The sequence below is a fragment of the Danio rerio genome, chromosome 3, assembly GCF_049306965.1.
Source record: "Danio rerio strain Tuebingen ecotype United States chromosome 3, GRCz12tu, whole genome shotgun sequence".
NCBI lineage: Eukaryota > Metazoa > Chordata > Actinopteri > Cypriniformes > Danionidae > Danio > Danio rerio.
In genome coordinates, this window is record NC_133178.1 from 41,597,372 (window position 1) to 41,619,726 (window position 22,355).

Genomic DNA, 22,355 nt, shown 5'->3' on the forward strand with positions numbered 1-22,355 from the left:
TTCTGCTCCCTTGAAGGCATCCTGGGTCTAGCGGGCATGTAAAAATGGTTTACAACACCATTTGGCAATTTCGACACTACAAACCCAATCTGTTAAATTACTGTTAAATGCATGAAACACCCATGGTCTTGCAGGATGAAATAAACATCCAAAACATCCATGAAGTATTTCAGAGGTAATTGCCATGACTCAAAAGGGCACAAACCAACAACACAGAAGCAGATGTAGAACCTGTGCTTATCTCTATGGAGATCATCCAACTTTTTTTTTTTTTTTTTCAGTTTTTGTTTTTGTGAATCCACTAGAGGCCACTGTGTACACTTTTTCGGATCTCAAATTTATTTTGCGAGAGCCATTCGCTTCTGCTGTTTTCGCATAAATCCACCAAAGGCTGCTGTTGACTGACTGACTGACTGACTGACTGACTGACTGACTGACTAACCGACTGACTGATCCCCCAGTCACCACCTTCCCCAAACCCAACCAACATTGTTTTTAAAAGCAATCCAGAAAAAGAAAAGCTCTTGCCTGATTTTTACCACGTTTTTAGATCTTATCACATTCTCAGCCTGTTATTTACTTGTTTATTTTTATATTTGTTGCCTTTTATTTTTGTTTTACCTGCTTTCTGAAATTATTGTTCACCAAATTTGAACCCTGTTGTCATAGTTAACTCCTCTTTGCATCTCAAGCTTGACAATATCTATGGCGAGCTACTGGGAAAACTGGTAACAGCAGTAAAGCTGTACAGTGGGTAAGATGAGGCCATTATAATTGTGTCTTAAATATTTTTCTGATTACTTTCCCAGTGGAGCAGGCTGTAAAGTTCCATTACTCTGTAATGGATATATATATATATATATATATATATATATATATATATATATATATATATATATATATATATATATATATATATATATATATATTTTTTTTTTTTTTTTTTTTTTACAGTGTCGTAAATATTCAATTTTATTTAAAGACAAATTCAGCTTGTAAAACTAAATAGGAAAAAAATGACCTGCTTCGAATGTTATCATTTGATTGAATGGGCGTTATCATGGATATGGGCCCTGGATATGGGCCAGTAGGGGCCGTCTGCACCTACTAGTAGGCTCAGAAGGCTGTTATCGTCAGTGTTATAAAATTCAACGTTATAAAATTTAGGACATATTTAGAATGATTTCATGATAATCATGTTTATGCAGATTTATGACAATGGTTGTTGTCTTGGTAATGTCAAGTTGTCATAAATAAAATATTTGCATTTAAATTGTCAACTAAGCGAATTATACTTAATGACAGTTGTTAAAAGAATGTTAAAATCTCATTGACTCATTACAAACAGTTTTAACCAATACCGACACGACACAATGAATATATAAGCAGGCTATTGATTCGTTCGTTCATTTATTCGTTTGTTTGTTCATTGGTTTTTTTTAGAAATAGTTTTTTTTTTCACTACTGTGGAAGCCAATGGTCTTCTTTTGTGTTCACCAGAAGAAAGACTCATGAAAGTTTAAAACCACTCAAAAGAGAGTAAATGGTGAGATTAATTTCATTTTTGTCCGAACCCTTTTTTAAATCCCTTAAGTTCCAAAAATGTAAAATTTTAAGAGTAATATGTCATAGAAAGTAATAAATTTACATATGCATATGTCTACGCAATGTTACAGAACAATTTTTTTATCTATTAAAACAAATCTATTAAATATTTGTTCCAATGTGACTAAACAAAATTCAGTTTAAAATGAATGAATATTGAACCTCATAGTTTTTTTTTTTCACAATTAAAAGGTTGTCCGCATTTGACATGTTGTAAAAATCTCCACTTTCGCAGTCCTACCTCAAACATGCACCTCGAATGCAACATTTGTCAGCTTCATCACGAAACCTTGCTCTCAGAGCATAAATAATTTACACAAGCAAGTCATATCAAATGGAACTTAAAAAGGTATTTGTCTTTGCTCTTGAGTAATCCAAATGTTTTCCTTTGCCCTGAATCTATTATTCATCGAGCCTTTGCACGCCGAGGCAGAGATTGTGCACACCTGAATGCGACTCCAGTGTTCACACTTTAGCTCATAGTGACAGATACCAGGTTTCCATGAAAATCACCACAGACTTGGTGTGCTTTCAGATGCATGCGGTGGCATTAGCGTGTGTGAAATATGCCGCTAAGTCTCCGGCGCTATGGTTTTAGATAAGACTTGAGCGCTGGCCAGACTGCTTGTGATGCAGGATCACAGTGAAGGATCTGTCTCTCACGCAATGTTTCATTCCCACTTGGTCCGGCTCTAAGGATTTAATACCATTATTGATTTCTCCGTTTTAAAAGAGAGCCTTTCAAATGGCATCAGCAAATGAACTTCGAAACTTTGTCCTCCAGCATGCCTTTGAACTCTGGGATTTGATGAGGAGGTGATGCTCGATTGTACTTGAAATTAGAAGGACTAGTCGATTCAGAATTGTACTTAATTAACTGTGTGATGTGATGATTAATTCATTGAATTAATCAATTGGTGTTGTAGACGACATTGGTTCATACAATATGTCTTTGAATAAATCCAAACAGAGTCCAGAGGAGTGGTGAGTCTAAGTTTTATACATTTTAGGATGTTTTATTCTGGAAAAAAAATATCCTAATTGTGGGCCTATCAGCACTTTCTTTGATTGCACATAAGTGAGCCAATCAGGATCATCTCAAAGGCCAAGATGAGAGATTTTAAACCCAAATTTAAATTCATGCCACTGGCAGATATACTTGTGATGTGCTTAAAAAAAAAAAAAAAAGGGGGGAAAGAAAGCTTTTTCACAAAAGGTGAAGTGAAAGATTCAGCGCAAACTTATATCTCTATGGAGATAATCTACATTTTTAAATCATCAACATCTCACGCTTTTGAAAAAAAAAATGAGCTTGACAACAGACTTAGAGACATTTTTATAAAGTCAGATTAAATGTTAAATTGCTGGCCGCTGCATTGTTGGAATAATTTATAAGTGGAAAGAATTTCATAATATATTTTCAATTACATATTTGAAACTTGAATCTGTCTTCTTGCAGTATTAAAGTCATAAACTGTTTTAATATTTATAATATTATTAGGTTAAACTCAAAATACCAACACTGTTTCAAAACGAATATGTAACTATTCCATTTAAGTAAACTATTTGTGTTTTCAGAGATTCATAAATAGAAAAGAAATTAATGCATAAGTGCCATTCGTGCCTGCTGTTCTCGTGTAAATCCACCAGAAGCTGCTGTTGACTAACTGACTGACCAATCGACTGACCCACCCACCAACTTCCCTAAACCAAACCAACAGTTTTAGAAATTAGGCCAGAAAAAGAAAAGCTCTTGCCAGATTTGTACCACCTTTTCAGATTTTACCACATTCTCACCCTGTTATTTACTTGTTTATTTATTTTATTATTATTATTATTATTATTATTTTTGGCTTCTGTTTTTGTCTGACCTGCTTTCTGGAGTTGTTCTTTGCCAACTTCAAACCCTTAAGTCTGCGGAAGTACATGGCGAGCTAACTGGACAAACCAGTAACAACCAGAAAGCCATCCACAGGGAGGTAAGCGGTCAAATGATAAGTGTGTAAAGAAACAATGCCATACCACCCCATAGCATTTTAAAGATGAAATGCAGCCATACGTATTTCTGGCTACATAATCCGCTATCTCCAGAAATGTACATAGGGCTACCTTTTCAGAATAAGCATATGTAGGTTATGATTCTGGTAAAACCATTAAAATAAAAATTCTAATAAAAACCATTAAATAAATTTACTCTAACATGCAAGAAAAACCTTCACTGGACAAAACAACACATGGCTTTAAAGAGATAATCCATCCAAAATCTTCAGCTGCTTACATATATGTAATTGTACCCAAATAGCACATTACATATAAACAGTGGAAATAATGGAAACAGTATGTATGGACACAGTTGAGGTGATGCATTTTATGTAATAAATAGACATGCGAATAAAGGTATGGTTTATAGTTATTCATTTCAGTCTACCACGGACCTAGAAACTGCAGCAATATACATTTGGCTTACTTTTTTATTTGTTCAGAATGAGTTTTGGATGTTAAATGTAACAATCTTTCCTTTCTCCACAACAACCATGCTAAAATGCATGCCAAACAACAGCAAACTCAGTGGAAATGCCATTGGGATGGAGGTGCTGATTTCACCTATGACTGACCTCTCTCTGGGCCTCCCCAAACACACACACACACACAAACACACTGGACTGACTCCCAGATCAGTTTGTCTCATGCTGGGACAGACCTTGTATTGTGGACAGACGCCCTGGCTTGTGTTTTCTCCTACACAAACTACAGTAATCGTATTACATTATACTACTACTCATGCCATATTGTTATCTGCAGTCAATCGGCAGCTCTCATGGTGAGAAGAAATCCTATTTAATGCTATCACTACTTTTTTTTTGTATTGAAAGCATTTTTTTTTATCGAAAATGACATGAAATATCACACAGCAGCAGTTTAGAAGAATAAGTGTTTAGGAGCATTTGCTTATTTGAAGTGGATACAAAAATCAGTTTTCAAAGTTATAGTTGAGAGTTTGAGGTCAGTAAGATTATTGATTGATTGATGGGTTGGTTGGTTGGTTGGTTGGTTGGTTGGTTGGTTGATTGATTGATTGATAAAATACAACCTACACATTTTTTTGAATATTTTTCAAATTTTTAGCTTTTCTTGATTTTTCCTCTCTTTTTTATTGTATTTAATATTTTTCTAGAACATAAATTTGAACATATTTGTTTTCGGACCATTATCGTATGCTATTTTGTTAGATTAGCTCCAGATTTGGCTTAAGTATTAACTAGTACTGTATATGCACACATAATATTGCACAGCTTTGTAGTAAGATAGATTTGTGAGTGGTGTACTTATTTATGCTGAGCACTATATATGGGTGATTTTAGAATTATTGGTACAATTTGCATCTCAATATATTACAATAATATTTTTGTTAAAGAGAATGTTAATCTCTTTTTGAGTGTATTTTTATGTTCTCATGTTGTAATGATTATAATAGACTTGACATATAATGACAAAATGACAAAAAACTTTTAATCTTTGCACACCATAGTCTGAATATCTGAAGTTAATTATATAATTCATGAAGTACTAAGTAAGAAAGCATTTTTTTTATTATTAAAAAAGAGCCATACCATGTTATTTAAAGTGACTTTAATATCATGTTTTAAAGTTACAAAGATCCAAATAGATTTTTACGCCGTGTGTATTTAATTTGATTCAAGTTAGGATTTTTAAGTCAGTCCCTCGGTTTTTTTTTTACAAACTTACAGTTGAAGAATTATTAGCCCTCCTGATTTTTTTAGCCCCTCTGTATATTTCATCAACACATTTCTGTTTAATGGAAGGAATATTTCTTCAACACATTTCTAAACATTTCATTTATATTTGTTATGATGACAGTACATATTATTTTACAAGACACTATTAAACTTAAAGTGCAATTTCAAGGCTTAACTAGGTTAACTAGGCAGATTAGAGTAATTAGGCAAGTCATTGTATAAGAAGTATATCATCGTATAATGTGGTTTGCTCTGTAGACAATAGAAAAATGTTGCTTACGGGGACTAATACAATCAACCTTAATATGTTTTTTTTTTTTTTTTTTATTAAAACCGCTTTTATTCTAGCCAAAATAAAACAAATAAGTCTTTTTACAGAAGAAAAAATATTATAGGAAAACTAAGAAAAATTGGTAACACTTTATTTTGATGGTCCATTTGAGTATTAGTAGACTGCCTGCTTTATATCTTTTGATACTGCTGCTAAACATTTAGACATTTACCTAACTACTGTATAAGAAACTTTGCTAGTACATGTCAACTTACAACAGTCTACTTATAATCTAATATGAATTAGTTGGCTTGTATATACAATGTAACTAAATTTAACAAATGGACCATCAAAATAAAGTGTGACCGAGAAAGTCCCTGGTATGTTCAGCATAACTTTGAAAATATTTGAAAAAAAAGAAAAAATCCCAGAAGGGCTAATATTTTGATTTCAGCTGTACATTATGTAGCGCTAAAGTGTCATTTCCTTTGTCAACTGTGGCTTCTACTGTTTTTGTTGTCTAAAATCTGCAAGATCTGATCATCTAATGGTCACAATCTGTCACTTAGTCCTACTCAGCAATGAATATGCTTGACTTTTTACTGTTTGCCTTGAAAACGTCTCACTCAGTGGGAGCCTGACAGTGATTTGTCACTACACTGGCACCGGGTGGCTTTTGCCAACTTCATTAGAACAATGAATCTGCGAGGGCCTTTTCCAGTAGGAGCCAGCAGGACGTCTGCACGCATAAATGGATAGCTTGCCTAATGAGTGCCCGTTCAGTGTCTTTCACTTAATTAGTTTGCCATGCCTTCAGTCAGTAAATAAGTCTGAAATGTACACACCGAACTAATGATGCTCGGAATCTCCCCTTGAACTGATCTTTGTTGACGCTTGGTTGAAAAGAAACGCACCGCATCTGTGCCGCTGTAGTCTTGAACTGAAAAAAACAAACAAAAAAAACATAACAAGTGTGTAAATATCAGATTAATAAAGTCACAGGACATAAACAGTGGTATTACTTATAGAACTTTCCTAATATATTAACAGTATAATATTTTACGTAGATTTATAGCACTGACATTTCTACAGGGAAGAAAAAACACATGAAATTACGCAGTCGTGAAGTGTATGAAGTGTATGCTGTCATGAAGTGTACCTTATCAATAAAATGATATAATCTATGTGGAATGTCACAAATTTTGTCAAATTAATAACAGATAAATACATGCTGCATAGTTAAAAAAAATAAATTAAAAAAAACTTTAAAATGTTTATTTCTAAAGTAAATTCAGAAACTAAGATGTTTTAATTACAGCTAAATGAGAATATATTGACAATTCGCTAACTATTTATAACATAGTCATACCACTATTTGTAACATAACATTGTTCATTGGTTAGTTTGTTCATTTGCTTATTCAGTGTTTATTGTTTTATTATTATTATTATTATATTATTATTATTATTATTATTATTATTATTATTATTATTATTATTATTATTATTAATAATTATCATAATAATACATTTTACTGCTGAACAATATATTTAAATTTCTATATAACTTGTATCATATACACTTATATTTTATATCTAAATATAACAGACATTTCCTCATATAGATATACATGCATGTGAGCATCTATACATGCATAATGAATATACAAATTACAAACACCTAAATTATGTCAAACCAAACGTGATTTTAATGTGACAATTTTTGGCCCAGCACTATTTTTAAATATTACATTTAAAATTAACATTTTAGATGTAAAAGTCTAGCATTTTTCATTTGTGAATTTATTGTTTGTTTGTTTATTAAATGAATGTTATACTGTAAATGTTTATTTATTGATTGATTGTTTGTTTTCTATTAATATTATTACATTTTTATCACATTTTTTTTTCAAGTGCAACATTTAACATAAACTTTTGTTTATTTATGTGTTTGCTTATTGCAAAATCTTTAATAAATCAATGTTAAATTGTAACAATATTTATTTATTGTTTGTTTGTTTGTTTATTAATTATATGTTGAACTGCAAATGTTTATTTATTTATTTATATTTATATATTTATTCATGGCGACGCAGTAGCGCAAGAAGTAGTGCTGTCACCTCACAGCAAGAAGGTTGCTGGGTCATTGGTTTGAGCCTCGGCTGGGCTGGTTCATGGGTGGATCAGTTAGTGTGTGGAGTTTGCATGTTTTCCCTGCGTTCGCATGGGTTTCCTCCCGGTGCTCCGGTTTCCCCCACAGTCCAAAGACATGTGGTACAGGTGAATTGGGTAGGCTAATTATCTGTAGTGTATGGATGTGTGAGTGAATGAGTGTTTGGTGATGGATGATTCCCAGTCAAGCGCATCTGCTGAGTAAAATGTGCTAGATAAGTTGGCGGTTCATTCCGCTGTGGCGACCCCGGATTAATAAAGGGACTAAGCCGAAAAGAAAATGAATGAATGGATATTCATTCATTTACTGTTTGTTTGGTTTTATTAATATTTATAAAAAAATTTTTATCACAATTGCTTTTTTAATGCAACATTAAAGATATTTTTTTATTAATTTATTTGTTTGCTTATTGCAAAATTGATGTTAAATTGTAACAATATTAATTCATTTATTCATTTTCTTTTCTGCCTATAGTCCCTTTATAAATCTGGAGTCGCCACGGCCAAATTAACCGCCAACTTATCCAGCATATGTTTTACGCAGAGGATACCCTTCCAGCTGCAACCCATCACTGGGAAACATCCATACATACTCATTCACACACATACATTATGGCCAATTTAGCTTATTCAATTCACTTATACCACAGGCCTTAGGACTTGTGGGGACAACCAGAGCACCTGGAGGAAACCCACACCAACACGAGGAGAACATGCAAACTCCAGACAGAAATGCCAGCAGACCCAGCCTAGGCTCAAACCAGTGACCTCTTGCTGCGAGGTGATCGTGCTACCCACTGCGCCACCATGATGTCCATATTTATTTTTTAATTTATTTTCATGAAATTTTTAAATCTAAGAAATAAATACATTAAAAAAGAAAATAGGTATAGAAAAAAAAAAAATTATATATATATATATATATATATATATATATATATATATATATATATATATATATATATATATATATATATATATATATATATACTTTTTTTTTTATTGTATTTATTTTTTTATTTATTATTATTATTTTTTAAATAAACCCAATTTCTACAATCTGAAAGCAGTTCCAGGCCGGTTCTCTGTGTGTTCTGGGATGCTTTTCTTTTATTGGGCACAGTAGTAGTGTGTGATTTAACGCAAGGGAGCCTTTAGAGAACAACAAAGAACATCTTTTTCTTTTCAACTGATAAATCCTCCAGTAACATCATGTTATGAATGAAGGCGGGATTCGTCAGCTCAGCCGTTTCTTCCAAAACAAAGACTTTCAAACTCTCAAAGTCAACGCAGTTTTTCCTCTTTTTTTTTACTCACACCTGGTTTTCCAGCAACACTCCAATCATCCTGCTGATTTGAATTGTAATTAGTTGCACAGTACACAAGTTCTTAAGAGAAAATAGCTCATTATCTATTGTTTGGATGTTCATTAAAGAGGCTTGGCTAATTGCTTATATTCACAAAGTGTTTGAGACTGACAACTGTATTTACAAACAGGTGTGACTCTCAACTGATGCTGTTTACATGATACATTTCTATTCTTGTATTAGTTTTGGAAAACTGCTGTGATGATATAGTCTACTATGTGACCATATTGTTTTTTTAATGGTCTAGCTGTTGTTTTTTCTCTGGTTAAGCAAATGTTTGTCTTATTTTCCATTTTTGGGCCATTCTTCAACTACGGGCACTTTTAGGCTTGTGAAGTTGAGTAAAAAAAAACTTGTTCAAAGTTAATGTAGCATAGCCTCGTAAGTTTAGACATTTGCCTAGTTTTAAGATCTGTAGGAGGACAAACTTAGATAAGAAGAAAAAAGTTTTTTTTCCATTGTGAACTGAACAATTGTCATTTCCACCACATCTCAATATATAGTTTATTTCAAAATGAAATAAATGATGGCAGTCAAACATCATCTAAGATCATTTTTTGTATCTAGTTTAACTAATCTTTTTACAATATATATCATAATTATACATTTGTCAATGAAATAAATTAGTTGTATGCTGAAGTGTACACCTGTCACACTCTAAAATTTAATATTAATTTGGTTAAGAGTTTATTAGAAAACAAATAAACTTTTTTTTTTTTTTTAAATGTGTGTGGTGATGGAAATGACAGTGGTGGAAATGACATTTCAACAGTTTATGGTGAAAAAAAATAAATAAATAGCTTCACCAATTAGCTTTGAATTGATACTAGCCTTTTATGTATACAAAACACTCTTATTTATCTTAATTTTCTTTGGTTTTTAAAAACATCTTTGAAGGTACAACATATTTATAAATGACGTATAATAAATGTATTTCCTTATCAACCTATAATTACCTTGATTTTTCTTTAACAGCTGTTGATAAAAATTTTTATTTCCTCCATCTCAAACATGTTCTCAGATGCACTATACATTTCTACAGAAACCACCTAAATAATCTTTCACACAAACTTTTTTGAAGTGACATTACAATGTTGTGGTGGAAATAACACTGATACTGTGCGACAGCTATATTTTGTATAAAAAATAATATTGATAATACTCTCACATTAATAACTATAAAATATTTAACTTACATTAATAGATACAAGATAAATAATATTTTACAATTTTATTTTCATTGTTGAAGTTTAAAACTCTGGGTGTGTAACAAAATGAAAACAGTGATGTTGACGCCTAAAAGGAGGCTGAATAATGTGACAAATACATATAATAGAAAGGTAGTATTTTTTTAAAATAGGTTTTATTGTTAGTTTGACAAAGAAGGAGGATTTTGAAGAAAATTATACATGTTTTTGGATATATGATCAAAAGATATAAAAGTGCCTGTAGTTGAACAATTACCCTAATAATGTTAGCAAAATTAGTGATTCTTAGCCAGAGGGATACAAAACAACAACAACAACTACTACAAAAACAACAACAACAAAACCAATGACAACAATAAAAACAATTACAACATCAACAAAAACAATGACAAAAACAAAAGCAACAATAACAACAGTGACAACAGCAACAAAAACAAAAAAAGACAACAACAAAAAAAAATAAAGACAACAACAACAACAATAAAAAAAATCGAACAACAACAATGAAAACAACCAATACACTACAACATAAAATGACAACAACAATGCTAATGACAACGCCAACAACGCCAAAATCAATGATGACAGCAACAACAATGATAACATAAATGACGACGGTGATATAGAATAAATGCTGTCCTGTCTTTTGACTTCCTGTTTTTTATATATATATATATATATATATATATATATATATATATATATATATATATATATATATATATATATATATATATATATATATATATATATATATATATATATATATATATATGTGTGTGTGTTTAATACACTGCATATTTTTGCTGCACATTTACAGCTCATGTAGAACCATCAAGAGACCATATTACACCAAAATTGGCTGTAGTGTATCAGTGTGTGTGAGTGAGTGTTTCCCTATACTGGTTGCAGCTGGAAGGGAATCTACTGCGTTAACGGTTCATTCTTAAGCCAAAAGACAATGAATGAATGAATGAATGAATATATTTACTTTTCCATGGTTATAAATAATATAAACATGTCTGAAAACATGTACATTTATTTTGTTATTTTATCCAAAAAAAGCTCTAAAATTTGGAGAAATGTCATCAGTAGTTTGCAGAATAAAGCAAATAAAGTCAAAAACCTAAATAAACTGCAATAATATAGTTATTGCAATGGTTTATTATGTAATAATAATAATAATAATAATAATAATAATTCCTTAAATTTATATAGCGCTTTTCTGGACACTCAAAGCACTTTTAAACATTTTTTGGGGGGAATCTCCCCACCCACCACCAGTGTGCAGCATCAACTTGGTTGATGTGATGGTAGGCATATTGCGCCAGACCACACACCACACACCAGCTGATTGGTGGAGAGCAGACAGTTATGTAGTGATGGATCGTTCATGAACGATTCGTTCATTTTGAACGAATTTTCAATATGACTCGGGAACTACGAGTCCTCTCAGGGAGGTCTTCATCACATTTTGAGTCGTTCATCGCGGAAAGGCAGAAGCTATATGCGTTTAGAGCCGGAAAAAGAATTGATCCGTTCACCTCTCGAGTCCTCTATTGGGTCTGAGTCACTCGTTTATCACGGGCCAATCATATGCGTTTAGAGCCGAAAAAAAGATATGATTCGTTCATCTCTCGAGTCCTCAATTATTACTTTCTCCTTCTTATAGTATTCAATTTATGAGTTATTTGTCGTGCAATCAACCTTTTGGGCTAGTTGTAGATGTGTTCGGAAGCAATTCGTAATATTTTAATAATATTTTGGCAAATTGAACCAAATGAACGAAATGACTCGAAAAAAGATTCGTTCATCTTGATGGACGAGACCCAAAGATCAGAGTCAGTAAAATGATCCGAACTTCCCATCACTACAGTGATGTAGCCAATTATGTTATGGGGGCCATGATGAATTGGCCAGTGGGCAAATTTGGCCAGGGTACCGATGTTGAACTCTTTTTCGAAGGGCATCCTGGGATTTTTAACTTCTCATCCCAAAGACGGTGCTAACTGAGCAGTATAGTCCCCTTCACTATACTGGGGCGTTAGGACCCACACAGACTGCAGGTTAAGCACCCCCTGCTGGTCTCACTAACACCATAGCAACCTAGTTTTCCCATTTGATCTCCCATCCAGGTACTTACCAGGAGCAGCCCTGCTTAGTTTTAATGGGCGATCATGTGAGAATTGCAGAGAGCTAGTTGCCAGCATTGCTATGATAATGCAATGATAATGACAATCCCAATATGTATATGTCATACTATTCTATCCACTGCCATTCTACAAAAAAAGCATTGAAAGTTAGTTTGGTTTATTGTTTGATCTTATTATTATCATCACAGTGTATTATTTGCAATTTTACATACATAGACTATATGATTGTTTTCCACAGTTGCACACACATACAGAAATAAACTCTCTTCCACTGCTGTAACCATAACAACAGAGACCCAAGTAAATATGATGACATCGCTAACACTGTAAAAAAAAGTCTTATCACAATTGACAGGATGTTATTTAATAAATGAGTCCAATCATAAGTTCATCCATCAAATCTTAATTAACCGCCAGCAGTCTGGAATTGCAGAGCGCTTCATTCGGTTTGTGCTCAGACCGAAAAACTGACGGCAGCAGCTCTGCTGAAAAACAGAGGCCGGATCTAAAAGCTTCAACCTCATCTCACCCTCCGAATGCGAGCACTGAAAATTTAAGGAAGTCAGTTGAGTTACATAAAGGACACATCACCCTGTGTTAGAGGACCCAGACTGAGTGTCAATGTAAATGTGTTTAGTTTTGTAACACAGAACTGACAACCACATTTTGCTGCTCTGCAGGTACAGTAGTAGTATTGTAGTGATCGACTGACATTTTTTATACAATAGAAATATATTCATTGATACCACTATTATTGTATTATGAGTAAAAATAAATACAGAGCAGATTAAATAAATACACCAATTAAATGCACTTTAACATTCCAGATATATTAGATCAAAAATGCTCCAATTAAGCTTGTTGATTGTGTTCATGCTGATTTTGAATAATCAAGTAGAGAAATCACTGTAAAAACTATCTGCTGTAAACTGTACACTTAAAGTCTTTCTAAATATAGTATCAGATTTTTTTTTTACAAATACATAAACCACTTTATTTTATTCACTAATACATTGCTAGTATAGTATAGTATAGTATAGTATAGTATAGTATAGTATAGTATAGTATAGTATAGTATAGTATAGTATATATATAGTACCCCTGTCTACATTTCTGGAGAGTGTCCACTACTTGATGCATTGTGTCTTTAAAATGAACGCTATGAGGCGGTATGATGACTTCTGATCCTTTTAACGCTACCAGTTTACCGCTTATATCTGTATGGACGGCTTTTCTGGCATTTCCAATTTGCCCAGTGACTCGCCACGTACATCAGACTAGGAACGAGGAGCGAAGGATGGGATTTCACTCTGGCGAAGAACTGTTTCAAAAAAATAAATAAACGAATACATAAATAAACAACATACTGAAATGTGGTGAAATCATGTGGCTTATCTTTATCTATATTGCTTTTGAAAATAATATCAATTGGGTTTAAGAAATGGGTGGGTCAGTCATTGTCAACAGCTAGCTAGTCTGGCCAGCCTTAGTGTAAATTGTAAATCCTCTTTACACGAGAAGAGGATGCACAAGAGGAATTGTGATCACCAAAAAGTGTAAACAGCTACCTCTGGTAGATTTGCAAGAACAAAAACTGCGAGCAGACATACCTAAGGTTATGTATTTCGATGTCCCCAGAAATGCAGACCTGGGAATGTATCCGCAATAAGCATGGGTTGCTTATAAAACTACCTACTGAAGTACCAAGCTCTGCATTGTTCTTTAGCATAGGTTTCAAACCCAATTCCTGGAGGGCCTCAGCTATGCACAGTTCTTCTCCAACCCTGATCAAGCACAACTGATCCAACTAATCAAGGTGAGTTGGACGTGGTTAGAGCTAAACTGTGCAGAGATGTGGCCCTCCAGGAATTGAGTTTAAGACTATTGTTCTAAACAGACAGTAAAACAAAAGTGGCATGATGAATCAGAGCTCATCAGAAACAGCTTCACAAGCTCAAAAATAAACTCATAAATGTTTGAATTATTTGAGGGTGAGTAAAAACGTTGGGTTGACTACCTCTGTAAATTTAAGAATACTAAAATATGAGCAATGAGAAATGTTCTCAGGCTAATGTTTACGTGCATTATAGATTACACAAAAAAAAAAAAAAAACTGAAAACAATGACAGGAAATGTACAAGCGTCTCATTACCTAGCATTTGAATCACAATTTACCAGCCCAGACAATAATTTTGACTCCTACAAATGTGAATAAAAGTAACTTCGTTAAACTTTTTTAAATTAAAAGTTATGAGAGAAGAGATCAAGCTTCCATATAGCAATTCAAAAGTGTAAATTGGCACCACTAAATCACAAGCTACAGACAACTTCTGTTAAAACACACACACACACACACACACACACACACATATATATATATATATATATATATATATATATATATATATATATATATATATATATATATATATATATATATATATATATATATATATATATATATATAAAGCATATTGAATTGTCATTGTGTATAATATGTGCTACAGTATAAATAAACGTGCCTGGCAGTGTCATGTATTGGATAAAATGACAGAAAAAATAGACATAAGATAATTTTTCAGTGCAGCTAAACGCCAAGTACAAAAAGTTCACATATTAAGCAATTTGGCTTTCAGAATGGGTGCTTATGAAAATACTAATGTCACAATAATGTATACAATAAAGTAATGATTGAGGAACAGGCAGAGCAGGGTGAGTCAGATGTACAGTATCAGGTAAGGGTGTTGTGCTTTATTGAAGGGATAATGACAATTCTTTTGGGGTGAACAATTTTTTAAATGTTTTTGGAGTTGTGGCCGTTTAGCAGATTTCACTGGCTCACTGATTTACAAGATGATCTCTCATTTTAACGTTTTTAAAGTTAGTTATAAAGAGTATGGAAAATGTCTTTTCCTGCATTTATTCTGCTTCAGGAGTCAGTCAGTTGACTGTAAACCACACAGCAAACAATGCAATAAATAGTTTTGAAAAAAAAATTGTCATTGAACCTGAGAAAAACGTTGAAAATAATCATAATGACGTAGTTTCCATGCTATAATAGTAATAATAATAATAATAATGATGAAACCATTTTTAACTGTGTGGACATATTTTTAATAGTACAATTCGGCTGTATAATTTGTGTCCCCTTCAGAAAAATGCTCGAAAGAAATTTTATAGTTATTGTCCCCCCTACTGTTAAATCAGATTTACGCCCCTGGGTAGGATTAAAAATGTAGAGTACAACATAGGCTCATTCTAAGAACAAACCTCTATATACATTTCTGAAAATCATGAATTATGTAGCCAAAACTAAAAACCACAGCAACAGCGGAATGAACTGGCAACTTATCCAGCATGTTTTACACAGTGGATGCCCTTCCAGCTGCAACTCAGTACTGGGAAACATGCATACACTCTAATTCACTCACATACACTATGACCAATATAGTTAATTCAATTCACCTGTAGTGCATGTCTTTAGACTGTGGGTAAAACCTGGAGCACACAGTGGAAACCCATGCAAACTCAACACAGAAACGCTAACTGACCAAGCCGGTCTCAAACCAGCAACCTTTTTGCTGTAGGGTGACAGTGACAATAACTAAGGCACCGTGTCACTCCCCCTTTAAAAATAAATAAATAAATAATAAACATTCCCCAAAAAAAAAGGTTACCCCTAGTGTTCAACACATGGTTTCAGCCTTGAAGATCATCATACCAGCCAGCCCTAGTTACCACATTCACACTCAGTTTGACAGGTAAACCGCGCCAGGCAGAGACAGTGCCAGTTAGAGAACCCTCATTCTCTCACTCTTGTTCTCTCTCTCACTCTTTCTCCCGGCTCAGCCTGTAAGATCTCCTGCCTTTCGAATCCATTAAGCAGCTGGGATGTAAGACAGCAAATTATCCTCGTATGTCATGCCACTGATACAACCGCCTGACACGCGTCCATCACTGTAATGCCCTCAAAGAGAGATCGGAAGATCTCCAGCTCCAAGCATGATTGACTGTAGCTCCTGTGGCGTCTCCAGTCCTGATGGGCGACGTGGATGCAGCAGTCGTTGAATCATGCATGGATGGAAGATGCCCGGACTGCGAGTAGACTGATTTATAGTGTGTTATTTGTTTGTTGTGTTCAAACTCCCCCTCCTCTTCGTCTCTTCTCTTGGTGTAAACAACATAGGGCTCAAACCCTACTGTGACAACTGTGCCACACAGTGAGACAGGAACTCCGATACGACACGCTGACATGAGTCTGTGCCAGCAGGGATGGGCATGGGGTGTTTGCTAATAGCACAGAGCTCTCAGCTGCGCTTGCTTCTCGCTGTACTGTGTAAATCACACAGACCTCACACATCATCGGCACTTGCCCTCATATTATCATCTATAACACACAGGAAGCCATTCCAATGATGCATTCTAGATATATACGAATCAATATCTAATTTAAAGGAACTGATGCTGGTACATGACTGTAATTTCCTCACCACTCGCTTTTTCAAGGTGTCCCACAGTCTATTGGACTTACAAGTTGAACATTGATATCTGATATAAAATATACATGTAAATAAATATCTTATGTTAGGCATATTTGATAAAGCATCCTTTTCTGATTTAATAAAAAAAAAAAAAAAACTATTTAAGGATCAAACCGCAGCCAAAATAATAATTAAACATAATTTTAGCCACAATATCCATATTAACATAATTTTATCCATAAAGGTTTTAACCCCTTTGGACCTTGTGTCCATTACAATAGACACCTAGAGTCAACCTAGAGTCACCTAGACTTACAATAGGCACCTACAGTCCATGTTTTTTTGTGGTTCCTGAGCATTTCATCTAATTTCAAGCCTACAGTTCATGAGAGTGGACGATTGTCGCCCAATCAAATGGTGGTTATCCTCCGCATTTTGTAATTTTATATAAATCCACTACACTGAAATGCAGCATGGCATCACTGCACTTCAGACAAAGACGCAAGCCACATTCTCAATGTTTCTATTCTGATCTATTCATATGTTTGCCAATATTTCATACTGTAGATTTTATGTAAACAAGATTGCACTTACTAATTAACGTTTAAAATCTTTTGTAACATTGCAAGCTTTAAATCAGAACTTATTCCAAATATGTCTGTCCATTAGGATGGACAATGGGTTCAAAATCTGTTACTGCAATTAAATCTCCAGTAATGCTGATTGAACTTTTTTTATTTATACCAAAAACTATATCAATGTACTTATTCATTGCTGAAACTATTTCATATGCAGAATAAACAGATTTTGAAGTTCTTAAGCATATAGCAGATGGAAATATCTCAGATGTGGACATTACGTGGAGTGATAAAGAAGATGACGATCAAGTTTGCTGTTAACAACATGCAATCTATACAACAAAAACATTCAAATTAAAGTAAAAATGTTACAATCGTAATGTTTGTTATTTTAAAAATTAATTTCAAGATTTCACCAGTATTCATGTTTCTTTCTTTCTTTTTTCTTTTTTTTTTTTTGTTGAATTTTATATTGGTACAGTATAATGTTCAAGAAGTATAACTGTTCCTATGTCCATTAAAATGGACAAAAATATATACTTAAAGGGTGTTGAATTTAATTATTATAATTTGGTCTCATTTATAGGAACCTCAAGAAATTAAAACATACCTCCAATGCAATGTCGTATGAAAATGCCCCCACCCCCATTACTGTAATTACTGTAATGAATGTATTGTTCTTTGTTTGCTCATGTTAGTAAATGCATGAACTAACATGGACTAATGGAACCTTATTGTGAAGTGTTACTAATGATCTTACCCCTATTTTGGCACTTATTTAATAAAAGGTATCAGAAACATAATGAAGTAGACACTTTGCTTGCATTTAAATGCTTTTTATGTACTGTACTGTATCACTCACTCACTGACTATTAATCGGCTTTTTTAATTTATCAGGGGTCTTCACAGTGGAATGAACCACCACTTACTCTGGATATTGTTTTACACAGCTGACTATCTCTTCCAGCCGCAACCACCCACACCTGAGAGCACATTTGAACCCTCAGTGCTGCTAAACACCCACACACTATGAAATGTGCACACACTGCAAACCCTAATAAGTTGAAACTACTCAAATGATTTGAAAAACGTGATTCCCTCAGTTCATCTGAGTAATAGGAAATCAACAACTCAATTAATTGAGTTGACCAAATGTGGTCTCTTCATTGAATTAACTTAAATGTTTATTTACAGACATGTTTAAATACAGATAACTTAAAAAGGCTAGTAGACTAAATTTTTCAGCTTTTATTTTCTTTACTAAGTTACTCCCAGGGCCATTTACATTAAAGTTGATTTTTAGCCACATAATGTTAGTGTTTTTTAACATGTAATTTTTATGATGTGGATAATTAGCCCAAAGCTCAACCGCCAACCTGGAGAACAAGGACATACACACATACAATATGGGCAACTTAGCTTACCCATTTCACCTAGAGCACCTGGGGGAAATCCACTTGAATCCGTGGAGAACATGCAAACTCCACACAGTAATGCCAACTAACCCAGCCAGGACTTGTACTAGCGACCTTCTTGTTGTGAGGTGAGAGTGCTACCCACACAGGTGCACCACCATGTCGGCCCTGTGTGTCTATCATTTAAGAAAATGTATATAAGCATTTAAATATCTGGTTGGTATATCTTTTCTCTTTTGTCAATAGGTTTCAGGTACTGCCTCTGTCCTGCTGCGCTTCAGCAAAATATATATATATATATATATATATATATATATATATATATATATATATATATATATATATATATATATATATATATATATATATATATATATATATATATATATATGTAACATAGGACTTATATCGACCAATCAGTGAGATTGTCAAGGCAGAATTCCAAACACAACCAATCATTTTAGACAGAGACATGGTGAATTGTTTAAAGAAATTAAAATGTTTAGTTCAGAGAACTTAAAATATGAATTACATTTTTTTTCTGCCTAATGAGTAAGTTAAACCAGTGTTTAAGTTTAAATGCCAAAACTTGGTATTTTAAGTAATGTCAAGTTATATTAACTTAATATCTTTAGTAATGACAACAGTGGGGTTTAAGCCACCTTTCGACTACACACGACATTTGGACACAACTGTTGGATATCACCCCCTTGTGGCAGTCGCACAGAATGTTCAGTTTTGTCATGCACCATGGTGCACAGCTGTGTCCGAATTAAAGGAGTGCAAAAGCAAGAGCCTTTATTCTCCGTCCGTTCACCATAGTAGAATGAATGAATGAATGAATGAATGAATGAATACTAAAAACTCATAAACTGCTAACACTTTTGGAGGGAATGAGGAGATAACTTTAAAAATAATACTTTTTTATTACTCATTTATGAAAAGAAATGTGTTTTTAATATAAACTTTTTTATGATTAAAAACAATTACAAAAAACGCCTATTTCTCATCTCACACGCATAGACCTGCTTGGATAACACTGGTATACATCACATCTGATCAACCGGTTGCGTACGGATCCAGATGCGCAGCTCAAATCAGATCTGAATATTTTGCATTAAGAGATGATCAGAACACGCAACTCTCAGACTACTCTCTTTTGGAAATGAATGACTTCCAATCTGTCGCTTGTCGTTTGTCATGTGCAGTGCAAGGGCAGCTTTACAGTGCACTACGGCTGATTTAGTTCATCAAATTTATCTACACAGCATGTCTTTGGACTGTGGTGAAACCATTGCCCCCGGATATTTCACACACAGACATAGAGAGAACATCCACATGCCACACAGAAAAGGTCTTCTGGTCAACTCCAGGACTCAAACCAGCAACCTTCTTACCATGAAGCAACCATGCTAACCACTTAGCAAACAAGCAGCTTAAAAAAAAAAAAAAAATTATCAGTAGATATATGAAGAAACTGCCATTGCCCAGATTATTAAAAGCCATGAAAATGTCATTTCATATTACGTACTGTACAATGAACAGATATAAATATGCTTCCCTCGTTTTAATAACTGACTTATCATAAACGCATTAGTATTTGCCTGACAGGCCAGCGCACAACAACACAACAAGAAAAGATGCTTCCCCATCACATGTGCATTCATAAAGAGTCATGACGGACACGGAGGAGTCACGGCTCATGACAGCTTTTAATAGAACAGCACAAGTACATCACAGTGAGCTCTGGCAGATGCATGTTACGCATGAGCAGAGAAGCAGCGGCGGATCCGGGCCTCGTAGGTACACGCAAAAGGTTCTGTCGCCTCTGATCAGATAACACCAGCTGCCGAAGCCCACAGCTCTGTTCTCAGACCTGCCCTGATCCTCTTTTGCTCCTGAACTTCCAATGGCAACCCAGCACTTGGAGCATGACAAATAATGGATTACGGGGATTAGAGACAGGCGAACATGAGAAGAGCCATATGTTTTGAACCTCCTCCTGACCTAGATGTATGTGCATGTGAAGGAGAGATAAAGCCACATTTGTGTGCCAGTTGCAATGATACGCTGGACCAATAGGGGGCGGCGTGTTTGTAATCTGCGTAAAGCTGTAATTCATTTACGAAACCTAATTGTACATTTCCGGAGGGAAGCGAAGAGGTTTGAATGGCAATAGAAGAATGAGTCAACATCGCTACGCGCAAATGGTGCTAATGAGGACGGTGATCAGGACTAAATGAATCCAATTAAGAAGCTGTTATTCTCATGAATCTCTGTGTATTCCTCAGGGATTTACTGTCACCCTGTGACGAAAATGCGGACAAGCTGACCAGTCTAATAGAAGCGTGCGCTTGTCCTTTTCTGGGATGGTATTAGAAGAGCCACTAAAGCAAAGAGTCTGAGGCCTGCCAGGCCCATGGGATTGGCGGTAAGAAAACGATGGGATTACCCAGGGATTAAGGAACGATAAGCATGGAAACAAAACCACTTTAAATTTTACTGTGCCAAGTTTCAAAGCAGACAATAAAGCTCCTCAACACAACCCCTGTGGGAATGAATGGCTTATAAGCGGCGAATAATGGCAGAAGCGGCCACTGCAGGACACTGACGAGCAGGAAGACGAGAGGAGGAAGAACAATGGCACTTGTGACTCTTCACCCCCAGACAGAATGTGAATTACAAGGCACTTCCTGTCATCGGCCTCCAGTGTCACATGCTGCTTTATTCTCTTACAGCCACAGTTCTGTGTTATGGAGTCGGAAATGTGGGTCTAGCCAGTAAGGGTCTAGCTTGAATGAAAAAACCTGGCTTGAATGAGAATGAGAAAAGCAAAAGACTCATGAAAGCAGATAAACCTATAGATCCAAGAACTATATAAATATAACTTGGAACTATAGAATAAGATTAGCTTTTTTACCTTTCCTTTGGAAAGTTATAATCTGCATTAAAGTTGTGGTCAATCAGCTATTTTTGAAGGACTGTGTTATTTGTTTATGCTGGTTTAAAAAAAAAAAAAAAAAATCACATTTTCCAACAAAGGCTTATTCTGAAACCGTAGCCTTATATATTACTGGAGATTGCAAATTATGTAACCAGAGCTACATATGGCTGCATTTCATTTTTTAAATGAATGCTACGGGGCAGTGTGACATTGTACCGCCATATGGATGGCTTTCCTACTGTTGCTAGTTTGTCCCATTAGCTCACCATGTGCGTTGACGGACTTGAGATGTAGAGAGGAGTTGACCATGATGATGGGGTTTGAGTCTGGTGAAGAACGGTTTCAAAAAGCAGGGAAGACAAAAAAATAGAATCCAAAAAAATAAATAAACAAGTAAATAGCAT

General features: G+C 34.4%; 1 protein-coding gene across 2 annotated transcripts in view; it reads right to left on the reverse strand.

Moving 5' to 3' along the window:
- elfn1a (extracellular leucine-rich repeat and fibronectin type III domain containing 1a) overlaps positions 1-22,355 on the reverse strand; it is a 191,628-nt gene that overhangs the window by 120,868 nt on the left and 48,405 nt on the right. Inside the window, exon 2 of one of the 2 annotated variants that reach the window (XM_005164193.6) lies at positions 6,480-6,574. The exons of the other annotated variant lie outside the window; for it this stretch is intronic. The gene's annotated coding sequence lies outside the window, so the exon portion shown is untranslated. The remainder of the gene's footprint in view (positions 1-6,479; positions 6,575-22,355) is intronic. 2 annotated transcript variants of the gene reach the window in all.